This window comes from Oncorhynchus mykiss, chromosome 6 (genome assembly GCF_057628025.1).
Source record: "Oncorhynchus mykiss isolate SJ-2025 chromosome 6, ASM5762802v1, whole genome shotgun sequence".
NCBI classification, from domain to species: Eukaryota; Metazoa; Chordata; class Actinopteri; order Salmoniformes; family Salmonidae; genus Oncorhynchus; species Oncorhynchus mykiss.
Window position 1 is genome coordinate 44,216,094 of NC_143027.1, and position 13,203 is coordinate 44,229,296.

Consider the following 13,203-nt stretch of genomic DNA (forward strand, 5'->3'; position numbering starts at 1 on the left):
AGACTTTTTCACGGTCACACTTGATCATCAAAGAGGCAGAAGAGCCAGAGGAACAACTGCTGGGCTCCTCCTGAGGGAGACAAGAGCTCCTTTCATGGGGGAAAACAGTGGGAACTCTGTGCTAAGGACCCCAAAGTTAATGCATCATGCGCTGCATATTTGTACTCTTTTGGGGGATAGAAGGGTATATAGCCAGGAGCAAGGCAGAAGGCTGTGCAGGAGTGTATGGATGGATCATGTGGTCGGGTAATTGAATCCAGAAGACCGGGTTATTGACTTGTGCCTGCACTGCTGACATGGTACTCCACTTCCATGTTTTTTTAACTGTATGTGTGTGTGTGTGTGTGTGTGTGTGTGTGTGTGTGTGTAGCATAGACTAAACAAAGCGCACCCTATGCACAGCTAGACTGCAAACTAGGGCACAGTCAAGACGTGACACAGAGGTCGACCGCAGCTTCAGAGCACACTGTGACCACAAAGAGAAGGTCTGAGCCAAACATATCCCAGTCAGACCCAGAGAAAGCAGTTAAATGTGTCTTGATTGACACATGACGTTTCTACGTTGTGTTTTTAATGTAAAGACCTTTCTAAAATAGACCTCCCTCCACTAACTGCCAAATTCAGTTTGTGATACTAACCTGGGCATAAGTGACATAGGCAACATTGCCTAAAAACTCCTGGTCGCACAGCAAAATACTTATTTGCATATGCAACCAAATTGGTCGGACTTTAGAGCCCAGTCTCCACCATCACGAGGGGGCCACTAAAATATTTTTCCTGTGAGGTGGGGGTACCCCCAATTAAATCTTGCCTAGCGCCCCCAAAAGGCTAGGGCAGGTCCTAATACTAATTCACCACATCCCAAAGAACACTCGACTACTGTATTCAGTGTTTGGCTGTAGAACTGGCGGGGTAGAATTGTATAGAACTTACTGAAAGTTAGAATGTAATATAACTTATTGAATGTAAGAATGCTATCAAACTTATTGTCAGAGTGGAACTTACAGAGATGGTGGAGGTTCTCAGCCCAGCATTGCAATATCTGTCACACCGGTGCTCTCCCTCAACATGCCCTATAAGACCGGAATGAATGAGAAGGCATATCTGCGTTTAATCAGTCTTTTGAGAATGACAGGCGCAATCTAATCTTCAAACACAACGTTTTTGTACTAGTGTTTTCAAAGAGAAAGTTTGCAGATAGTGTATATCTCTTTTCTTGTGATTTGGCCAATTCAAATATCAACTTTAGTTGAATTTAAACAATGCCTTTGGCCTGAGGTCTGAAGTATACCTGTAAATTGAGATGCAAACCTGTACTGTATACAGATGGTTGGATGGTTATGATTCCATCCAAAGTGAAACTTTGGTTAGAGAAATATGAAAATATGTGTTTACTCGTTAGTTAGATGCTCAAAGCTTCTCATGTAATTTGTAAACTACAGTATTAGAAAAACAAACAAACCACACAGGATAACTTCCAGGTTTGACAGTCAAACTGTTAGGGGGGAATAGAGTGGGTGGGAAGTGCAATGACAAGTTGACTGACAGTCTAAACAGAACTTGGATCTTGGCACATATTACGGCTGTGTAGTGTGCCAGGTCTATAGAAACAGCAACAGTGAGTCAGCCAAGCTAACAGCCCTAGAACCTAGAAGGTCTTTTCAGAACCCTGCGTTACCACGGTAACAGGAACAGACTGCATCCACATCTGGCATCCATTTCAGCCCTAGCTGCAAAAAAAATAAAATAGAAAGAAAGAAATGTATGAGTGAGGGAAAAAATACAAATATTTTCTGCAATGCAAAGCAGAAAAGAAAATGGGATAAAAAAATAGAAATGTTTCTGTGGCTAGAATGCATGGAGAAAATGTGTTTATATTCTCCCATACATTATGGATATTAGAGCGAGACTCACTGGATGACGTGCACTACTTGTAAAATGATATATTGGACTAAGCAGAGTATTTCAGCATTGAGAGGGAAGTACAGGTTCACTCAAGTCAACATAAGTTTTCATAGTAATTCCTGACTTAAAACTATACACATTTCATTCAAAAGTATCTTATCTACTGTCTGATGTTCATGTCAACACACTATAACATTATATTATATTGTCTTACAGCAAGAGACATTGTTTAATCTTAGTGCTTTGTCACATTGAATGTAATGTAATGTAATGCTCAGCATGTGGAGCTTCAGTAACTATGAAATGACTTTTACTGGAAATGGAGCTGGCATTTTCCCTCGCCCTAAACCACACACACACACACACACACACACACACACACACACACACACTAACCACAGCATGCTGAGGTCAGTGTTTCACCATAAGGAAATAACGCTGGGATCCCATGTATGTTTATATATTTCCAGTGACATCTACTCACTCTGTGATTTAACACTGTCATTATAATAGTATAATATAGCCCAAAACTCAAAACTCCCTCACAATGGCACCACACTCAAATAGGATATTCTGACATACTATGTTGGTTTGAAGACAACCACATTGCATGACATCTCAAATAGACATTCGGCAACACTTCTCTTTAGTAAAGTTCAGGTCAGTATTATGATATATTTGTCATAGAAAGACAAAAAGGGATTATGGGTAAGTAATAAATGAATAAGGGGTCTGTAATTATGCTTAACATGTGGGTTTGAAGTGTCAGCAGATATTGAAACATCAGTATAATAAATTTTTCTGCAAATTATAACTAAATCAAAAGATCTGCTCTACCAAAACAACAAGGCCTTTATAGGTAGGCTAACAAAGTTTTGATTTGCAATGAAACATTTATCTCAGCACAGTATTGACCCATAAGAGTTGAAGCCCTGTCTAAGCTGGGGGAGGGGGGGGGGGGGGGGGTGGGGTACTACTAAGCTATATGGAATTGTTTTAAGAAGGTCATAACAAGGATCACTTTGCTATTTGATTTGGACTTTGAAGACCCCTTGAAGTATCAAAAATAAATATATATATATTATTTGATGACACATTTTATTTAGCCTCACTGCTATTAGACCAAAAAAATTGTCACGTTGGTATGAATGATTCGGGAGACAGGCACAGGAATGCGTAATAGGGTTTTTAATTCAGCCCAAATTACGGCGTAAACACATACAAAAAAAAGGGTTGAAAAGTAAAGAAAAAAAAGTACCTTGAATAAATACGCGCACAATGATTAACGAGACCCGTAATCATCTGCACAATCCACAAGGGCACGAAAGCCCAAAACACACAGCACAGGTACTCACAGGCACCAACGGACATTGGAACAATAATTGACAGCCCAAAGGAAACCAAAGGGCACACTTAATCAAGTACTAATCAGTGGGAATAGGGGACAGGTGTGCGTAATGAAAGTTCCAGAGGGATCTGTGACACAAATGCATAGAATAACAGATTCACTACATGGGACAACAGATAGTCCCTTCATTAAATCTAAAGGAGGATTGTTCTGAAGTGTCTATCCTATATCTGAGCGATATAAGAAAGATCAGGAAACATTGGTTATTTATTTATGTATTTAACCCCTTAGTTTTGTTACTAAACTGTCTCCATATCTGCTTCCATACATTTCTTCAACTGGTACCGGTGGACTTTCAGATGAGTCTTGTGAGGCCTGTGGGCCTCCTAGAGCAAAACACAGAGGGGTAATTTGTGTGTATTAGTGTGTAGCACAAACTGTTTCAGACGCTACAGACAGAAGTTGGCAGATCCGCTGTACCGACCTCAGACGAATCCTAAGACACTTGTGGGGGTCGTAGAGCAAAACGGTGAACACCATCGTATCTGTGAGTCTTTTTCCATAGAAGGGTCATAATAGTTTGTAGTCCAAACCATTTGGACGCTACAGAGTTTCGTCTCATGGTCTGGCAAACATCGCTCTATCACCTTTCACCACGGATGCGGTTACATAGGCGGATGCGGTAAATTGAGATGCATCCAGTGCAAAGAAAAACAGACATCTCTAGCTTAAACTGACAGATTTCTATGAGTATTTTTGTATTATGCTAATCATATTTCCTTGCGGACAATGACCTTATTAGCATTCAACCACATGTCTTCTGTAATGCAGACACTTAGCTAGTAATTATAGTTGTATGATTCATTAGTTATCATCTTGTCTTGTCGTAAACATTACTGATGAATGGGAATAAATTGGGAATCCATCTACAATCCCTCTCCATCCAGATTGTTTTCTGGTGGAAAGAGAGGGGTACGCAAACAGTTGTCTGGGACTTTAAATAGCCTAAACTATTTTTTCCCCCTTTGTCAGCATAATTCTGCTGAGTGTATTAAGGAGCTCTGGTTCTAATAGAAAACAGGTCAGTCAAATGTTCTCTCTCTCCTTCCCTTCCCCTCTCTCTTTCTCTCTTCCTTTTCTCTCTGTCTCTCACTGTCTCCCTCTCTTTCTTTCCATCTTTCCCTCTCTCTTTCCACACCCCCATCCACAATCTATAGAGAGGAGGCAGTGTGTCTCCAGGTTTTCACATATTCCAGAGTCAGACCCAGAGCTTTTTAACTTCCTCTCCAACCTGGAGTAGAGAACCTCACTATGCTCCAGAGATTGGGATGGAAAATGGTCACAAGATTCAGCTCTGTTCTATCCAAGAGCTGGAGAGGGAAATGATTCAGAGCAACGGAGCGTATATTTTTATGCACTGAACCAATGGTCCTACAGTCAATGTAATCAAAAGCATACTGATAAATACACTCAAGCCTCAAGCGGTTGCACACATTGAGTACATTGTATGAGATGCAGGCATTCTTTTGACTATTTTCTGTGCCAAGAATTACTAAAACGTATGTTGCCACCATGGACTTTTCCCTCTCTGGCTTTCCCCCTTGCCTAACTTCCCCCCTTGCCTAACTTTCCCCCTTGCCTAAATAGCTTGCCTTATCGCTGTCTTGCTCTCTCCTTTTTCCAGCCAAGTCATGGTTATTCACACCCTCTTTATCCTGGCTTAATTTGCTGAGATGATACGGCTTTCCGTTCTGCCCACCCAGCTTTCTGCCTGAGACTCCAGGGGTTGATAATGGCCGTCTGACTCTCTAACGCTAAATGGAACACAGGGAGTGCGCGTCACTGCTTTGTGTGTGTGTGTGTGTGTCAGGCTCACACTGAAGCCATTACCCCCTCCTAGCCACACACACACACTGTGGCCATGTGTTTTCCATTAGCAGGCTGAGATTAGAGAGGGGAGCAGCAGTGGTAGTCTGTTTGCCCCGTAGCCTCTCTGATGTGGTCAGCGGCTGGACATCGATCATTGCAAAACTCCCACATCCGGCATGATGTCAACTCACGCCGCCTCCCTAACTCGCTAGTTATTCTCAAATCTAAATATGTAAACACTGAGACCCCTCACCTCACACCACCACAATAGAAAAAACAACTGTTTTCTCCATTGAGGGTCATAAAGCTTTTCTTTAGGTGTGGAGATTAGTGACTAGATTCTATGGGGTTGTGTGCAGTCTAGCACATGGCTGAATTGAAAACAAAGATTTAAAGCTGGAATATTATCATTATTGCAGGATGTCTATCCTCCGGTTCGTGCCACATTGCCAAATGCTCAAAATTGACATATTTCAGCACCAATTTATCATCCCTATATTAGATGTACATGTATTATGTGTCAGCAGAGGGTATAGGCTGTTTTGGTTCTTAGACCTGAGCATAAGTAGGGCCAGTGGTTTGCCCTGACCATGTTACTTGACCTGGAATAACTCTGGGCCCCCAAATGATTTTATATGCAACTCTAGTGTGCAACCCTGTTACCATGCCTACAGTTACCAACCCTATTTTACAGGCAGCAGTGTTTCCAGCAGACAGAGAAAGTCAGGGAGGAAGGCCTTAATTCCCTCTGCAGCCCTGAGGGCCCAGACAGGATCAAACACACAGCCAGACCCCTGTTACTGTTAGTGAAGCTTCCCGCCGCAGCACCACATTAGTGGAGAGAGAGGATAGAGGAAGTGTATGTCTCTATAACAAGCCCTGACGACTGCTGAGTGTGAGGAAACTAAGAGACAGGAGACGGATAGACACACACACACAGACAGGGGCCTGCAGATCAGTTGGGGAAGAGAGAGGGGCTTCCGATTGGTTCCCCTCATTATGCATGTTCGGGATGGCGTGCTGGGAGTCTAGTACACTCACGATGGACATGATAGGAAAGAGGGAAGAGCTTTTTTAGATGGATGTTTGATCTTGCTCCAGATTCTGTGTGGAAACCTGCCCTCTAAATACACCTCTGCTGTCTTCATCCAGGATCTCAGCGATCACTGCCTCATTGCCTGCGTCCGTAATGGGTCCGCGGTCAAACGACCACCCCTCATCACAGTCAAATACTCCCTAAAACACTTCAGCGAGCAGATCTTTCTTTAAAAGTGCTTTCCTCACCATCTTAAATAAGCATGCACCATTCAAAAATAATAGAACCAGGAACAGATATGGTTCACTCCAGACCTGACTGCCCTTGACCAGCACAAAAACATCCTGTGGCATACTGCATTAGCATCGAACAGCCCCCGCGATATGCAACTTTTCAGGGAAGTTAGGAACCAATATACATAGGCAGTTAGGAAAGCAAATGCTAACAGAAATGTGCATCCTGTAGCACAAACTCCGAAACGTTCTCGGACACTGTAAAGTCCATGGAGAATAAGAGCACCTCCTCCCAACTGCCCAATGCACTGAGGCTAGGAAATACTGTCACCACCGATAAATCTACGATAATCGAGAATTTCAATAAGCATTTTTCTACGGCTGGCCATGCTTTCCACCTGGCTACCCCTACCCGGTCAACAGCTCTGCACCCCCCACAGCAACTCCTAAGCCTCCCCCATTTCTCCTTCAGCCAAATCCAGATAGCTGATGTTCTGAAAGAGTTGCAAAATCTGGACCCCTACAAATCAGCTGGACTAGACAATCTGAACCCTCTCTTTCTAAAATGATCCGTCGCAATTCTTACAACCCCTATTACCAGCCTGTTGAACCTCTCTTTTGTATCGTAAGAGATCCCTAAAGATTGGAAAGCTGTAGACCCAAACTGTTAGATCTATCCTATCCTGCCTTTCTAAGATCTTCGAAAGCCAAGTAAAGAAACAGATCACCGACCATTTCGAATCCCACCGTACCTTCCCCGCTATGCAATCTGGTTTCCGAGCTGGTCATGGGTGCACCTCAGCCATGCTCAAGGTCCTAAATTATATTATAACCGCCATCGACAAAAGACAATACTGTGCAGCCCTATTCATCGATCTGGCCAAGGCTTTCGACTCTGTCAGTCACCGCATTCTTATCGGCAGACTCAACAACCTTGGTTTCTCAAATGACTGCCTCGCCTTGTTCACCAACTACTTCTCAGATAGAATTCAGTGTGTCAAATCGGAGGGCCTGTTTTCTGGACCTCTGGCTGTCTCTATGGGGGTGCCACAGGGTTCAATTCTTGGGCCAACTATTTTCTCTGTAGACATCAATGGTGTTGCTCTTGCGGCTAGTGATTCTCTGATCCACCTCTATGCAGACGACACCATTTTGTATACTTCTTGCCCCTCTTTTGACACGGTGTTAACTAACCTCCAGACGAGCTTCAATGCCATACAACTCTCCTTCCGTGGCCTCCAACTGCTCTTAAATGCAAGTAAAACTAAATGCATGCTCTTCAACCGATTGCTGCCCGCACCTGCCCCCCGCCTAGCATCACTATTCTGGACGGTTCTGACTTAAAATATGTGAACAACTACAAATACCTAGGTGTTACGGTTTTCTTTAGGTGAAGTAGAGGCGGACCAAAATGCAGCGTGGTTGTTATTCATGTTTTTTAATTAAGAAAACTATACATGAATAAACTAACAAAACAATAAATGTGAGAAAACCTAAACAGCCTATCTGGTGACAACAAACACAAAGACAGGAACAATCACCCACGAAACACTCAAAGAATATGGCTGCCTAAATATGGTTCCCAATCAGAGACAACGATAAACACCTGCCTCTGATTGAGAACCACTCCAGACAGCCATAGACTATGCTAGAAACCTCTACTATGATACAAACCCAATACCTAACAAAAACCCCAAGACAAAACACACCACACACAAAACCCATGTCACACCCTGGCCTGACCAAATTAATAAAGAAAACACAAAATACTAAGACCAGGGCATGACAATAGGTGTCTATTTAGACTGTAAACTCTCCTTCCAGACTCATATTAAACATCTAAATCCAAAATTAAATCTAGAATCAGCTTCCTAGAATCAGCTTCCTAGAAAGCATCCTTCATCCTTCACTCATGCTGCCAACAATACCCTCATAAAACTGACTATCCTACCGATCCTTGACTTCGGCGATGTCATTTACAAAATAGCCTCCAACACTCTACTCAGCAAATTGGATGCAGTCTATCACAGTGCCATCCATTTCGTCACCAAAGACCCATATACTACCCACCACTGCGACCTATATGCTCTCGTTGGCTGGCCCTCGCTTCATATTTGTTGCCAAACCCACTGGCTCCAGGCCATCTATAAGTCTTTGCTAAGTAAAGCCCTGCCTTATCTCAGCTCACTGGTCACCATAGTAGCACCCACCCATAGCATACGCTCCAGCAGGTTTATTTCACTGGTCACCCCAAAACCAATTCCTTTATTGGCCGCCTTTCCTTCCAGTTCTCTGCTGCCAATGACTGGAACAAATTGCAAAAATCACTAAAGCTGGAGACTCATATCTCCCTCACTAACTTTAAGCATCAGCTAACAGAGCAGCTTACAGATCATTGCACCTGTACATAGCCCGTCTGTAAATAGCCCATCCAACTACCTCATCCCCATATTGCTGGCTTACCTGGTTAAATAAAGGTGAAATAAATAAATAAATAAAAACAATTCTGTGTGGAAATCGGCCTGTTGCTATAATGTATGTATACCAGATGTCATACAGATCCTACAAGGAGTTGGGGAACAAGATATGAGATGCATGGAGGTTCGTGTGCCTTTATGTTCATGAATGTGTGTAACGGTAGTCTTCGGTGGAAGGAGAGGAGGACCAAAGCGCAGCGTGGTAAGTGTAAGTGTAAGAGTCCCGTAAGGTGAATGAAAAATGAAAATGAATGAAAAAACACTAAACAGGAAATAATCACCCACAAAACACAGGTGGGAAAAGGCTACCTAAGTATGATTCTCAATCAGAGACAACGAACGACACCTGCCTCTGATTGAGAACCATACCAGGCCAAACACAAACACATCATAGAAAAAGGAACAGAGACTAACCACCCCAACTCACGCCCTGACCAAACTAAAACAAGGACATAATAAAGGAACTAAGGTCAGAACATGACAATGTGGCTATTTATGTTGGGTATGACTGAGTTCCTTTTACTGCATTTATTTTCCTGTCTTTTCACAGGAATCAGTGTTCACCATGTGACCTATCTCACTACAGCTTTACACCATCATTAGTCCCTCTCATTGTCAGCAGATGGATGGTTGTAACCTCTCGTTCTGACATACTCTCCAACATAGAAGGAGGCCTACACACACATACAGGGAGAAAACATATGGTATGCATCCACACATATACAGTACTCTCACAGAGGCATGCCAAGAATACCCAACCCCCATCTTCTCCTTTCTCTCTCTTTCCTTCTCCTGCTGTTTAAAATTAATTGTATTTGGATTGTTCTGCTGCTCAATCTTGGCCAGCAAACGTACATTGTGAGAAACATGGCTGGGTTTATAACACAAATAAAGATAAATTAAAGTAAAACTATAACTATTTTCCGTGTCGGAGGGGGCTTGTTCTTTTTTAATTTGGGCTGTGGATTTACAGCTACAGCCAAGGGGAGGAAACTCTGTTAAAATGAGGACTGCTCCACCATTTGACACATCATGGCTTGCACACATCGAACTGCTGAATGTTAAGGGTTGAACATCAAGTTCTAAGCTCTAGCCTGGGAATTATAGTGAGAGATGGTTTTGCTTTAGCATTCCAATCCAGAAGGGTTTATTTTTCTTGGAAACATAATTGTCTGTGGCTAGAATTTGGAAGTAGGCTACATTTTTACCCGCCAATCTGCCAGGAAATAATAGTCAGTTGTTGTCGCCCTCTAGTGTACATGTCATGCCTCTGTTTCATTGACAAAGGAAAAGCAAAGGTTTTTTACTATGGAATGGAACAACAGAATACTTTTTTTGTCATCTACTGTATTGTTGTGTCATGTGATTTGACTGCATTCATTTCAAGGGAACTTCTAGCATTAAAGGCATGCTTATTCAATGTAACCATTTATTTCAACCTGAGATACTGTTGTTATACTGTAGCTCCATCTGTGGGGAAATAGAGAAACGTTCTAAAGTGTCACATTCTAAAGTGTTTTTACTATGTTTCACTATTCTCTGCAGCACAGAGTTTAGCAGGTATTTTACCGTCATACATGCAGGCTTAACAAGTTCAAGAAAATGCACTGCAGTGTGCCATGAGGTAGGTTTTCACTAGCACCATGATCTGGGAAAAAGAGATACAGATGCAGGTGTCCTCGAGGGTTGCTACAGAGACAGGGGATATTTTACGGCGTCAGGGGTACCAATCCTGATAGAAAGTGTTCATTAACATCTATATTTATGTTCAAGCCATTTCAAGTGGAACAAGTATTATGCCCATCTGGTGACCATTTCCCATAATGTCTGTCATTGAGAATAAACCAAAAGAAAACCCAAACTAAAAAGATGACTCATTTTCCTAATGGACCCTCTTCCCCCCTTGGCCCTGCCACCTGGTTCAGTCCAACCTGAGCACATGTGTCCATGGTCACCCGAAAGGTAGTTTACTGTGTCAGTTGTTGAATAACTCCATTGAAGACTCAAGAAGCAAGGTTTAGGCTCAAACATGTGGGCCGTTTTGTTGCTCATGCTGACCTTTTCTGCTCCAAGAAGGACGGCAGAAGAAAATGTCACAGATTTAGCCGTTGAAGAGAGACTTGTAATAGCCAAGGGCATACTTAAGGTAAGTTAAATGTGAACGATGTGGTGATTAAATTAGTGAAATGAATTTACTTCTCTACTCTGAACATACCTTTGTTACACTTTCTACTTAGGAGGAAGACACATTTATTGTTGATACATGAAGGCTTCAGTATCTTTGACCTAACTGAGATAACAGATTAGACATGGTGGTTGTGAATGAAAAATACTCATTGTCTGTTCATTTTTCCCATATGGTCCAAGTGTGGTTGGATGAGCCATCAAGAAGATGCCTGAGCTCTATATGTTTCTCATGGAGCGATGGGCATTGTAGTATCCTTCTATTGGTTTCTGTGTAGATCTTCAATAGATTTATGAGGCTAGATTATAATTGTATTATGGTTGCTATGTCACTTTCTAATGATATCTTAGGAGATCGCATTGCCTCATATGGTTACATCGTACCTCATGTAATTTTTTTCAAAACTTGACCCACCCAAAGCCTTTTGTAGTTTCTCATGACCTTCCAGATAAACAAGAAAATGTGTGTTAGCAACAACCCAGTTTTATGTGGGTCCAACTACATTCAAATCCATCATGTGTTGTATGTTCAATTATGTTTGATCTCACTTCAAGTAGATTGTTCTTGAATTTGTTGGTGTTCCCGTATCCTACAGGCAGAGAGTGAACCTAGTCCTGGACAATAACAAAAAATCATGCTTAATGGAGAATCTTCACTGAAATAGATTTTTTTTTGTCCAGGACTAGGAATAATCTGGGCTCAGGAAACCAGCCCTACATATGTTCCTTGAGCCTCCTTTCAGTTGAAGTCACAATCTGGAATATGATACAGGGGAGGAGAAGAATCCATTTCTGATCTTCTACAATGATAAGGATGAGGTTGTTCAGGTAAGATATGATTCCCATTGAAGATGCTACATATTGTAGCAAATTCAGAGGGTAACTCTGACTGGGATTTGAACCTACAGTAGGTCCAGTGACTAACAAGCCAACACTTTCACCATTATGCCAAGAGCGACAAACCATTCAACAAAGTCACTGAGTGTTGGGTTAAGGTCATTACATTAGCTCCTTCCTTTGGGAGAACTTGTCCCCACACTTCTCTATACCAAGTACCTTACATGTAAATGCCTCTCCAAAGGCCTCATCCCACTTCTGACACCAATGTAGTGGTTGTGGGGGTAGGCCTGACAAGGCCTCAAACCCAGGGTCAGCTTTTGTATAGCCAACACCTTAACTCTTACGCTAAAAAGTCAGAACCTCTTGATGGGTGTTGTTTTAAGATCGCTACAATATCGTCTAAAGGTCAGGCAAAGATTATCAGCTAAATGGTTGGGTAAATAACATATATTTTCTGACCTTGACTCAAGCATGACAAGATTAGAAACTGTCATGCCTCTTTCTCTTTAACTGTTTCAAATCACACCTATATGTTCCTATTTTTTATTGTGTAATGTCTTCTTGCAATAGTTATGCAAGAAGACATTACACAATAAAAAATAGGAACATATAGGTGTGATTTGAAACAGTTAAAGAGAAAGAGGCATGACAGTGATGCTGTATATTTTCTGAACCAGTTCAATCTTGCATTATGGTTTCCCCGCCTGTACTGAATGTAAACATTTTGCGTGTGTGTTGTATCAGACTGTCCCTGTAAAGTACATGAAGGTGGATGAGATCAGCAGTCTGCTGGTGTTGCTGGGTTTCTACAATAGATCTCAGAAGAGAGAGGAGGTACTGGAGCAGTTTCAGTACTTTCCCCTGCGTGCCCCCAGAGATGAGCTGTAAGCACAGGGACATCTTGTGGCCATACTCTGTCGTTGCACCCTGTCACACATGACGAGTGAGGCCCCAAGGCCACAACATAATCCAGGCCTCAGTCTGAGGACGACAGACTCTGTGCAGTTGAGCAAAGCAAAGCCCTACCACACCGTCTCACTGTAATTTAAACATGAATTGAATCATGAATTTGTCAATAAAAGTTTTCACAAGTTACGTCAAATGTTTCTCTTACTGACTTTTTGTGGCTTACTACCATTTTATAGAGATCCTATTAAATGACTATGTAATAAACCCTTGACGTTAGAATGGGGTGAACATGGCAGCCAGATTGGCCAGGGAGAAATCCAAACCCGTCTAATTGGCGTGAATGGCAGAATTGACATAATCCAGATTTGATTTATGCAGGTAAGTAAAAGTAAGGTGTGTGAA

The 13,203-nt window shown here is 42.1% G+C and overlaps 1 pseudogene across 1 annotated transcript; it reads left to right on the plus strand.

Annotated features, from left to right (window-relative positions):
• The first annotated feature begins 10,487 nt into the window (after window positions 1-10,487).
• On the plus strand, window positions 10,488-12,978 carry LOC118964874 (selenoprotein M-like; annotated as a pseudogene). The gene is made up of 4 exons (XR_016496971.1): window positions 10,488-10,492; window positions 11,236-11,304; window positions 11,802-11,880; window positions 12,637-12,978. The product of XR_016496971.1 is annotated as a selenoprotein M-like (transcript).
• Window positions 12,979-13,203: the final 225 nt, after the last annotated feature.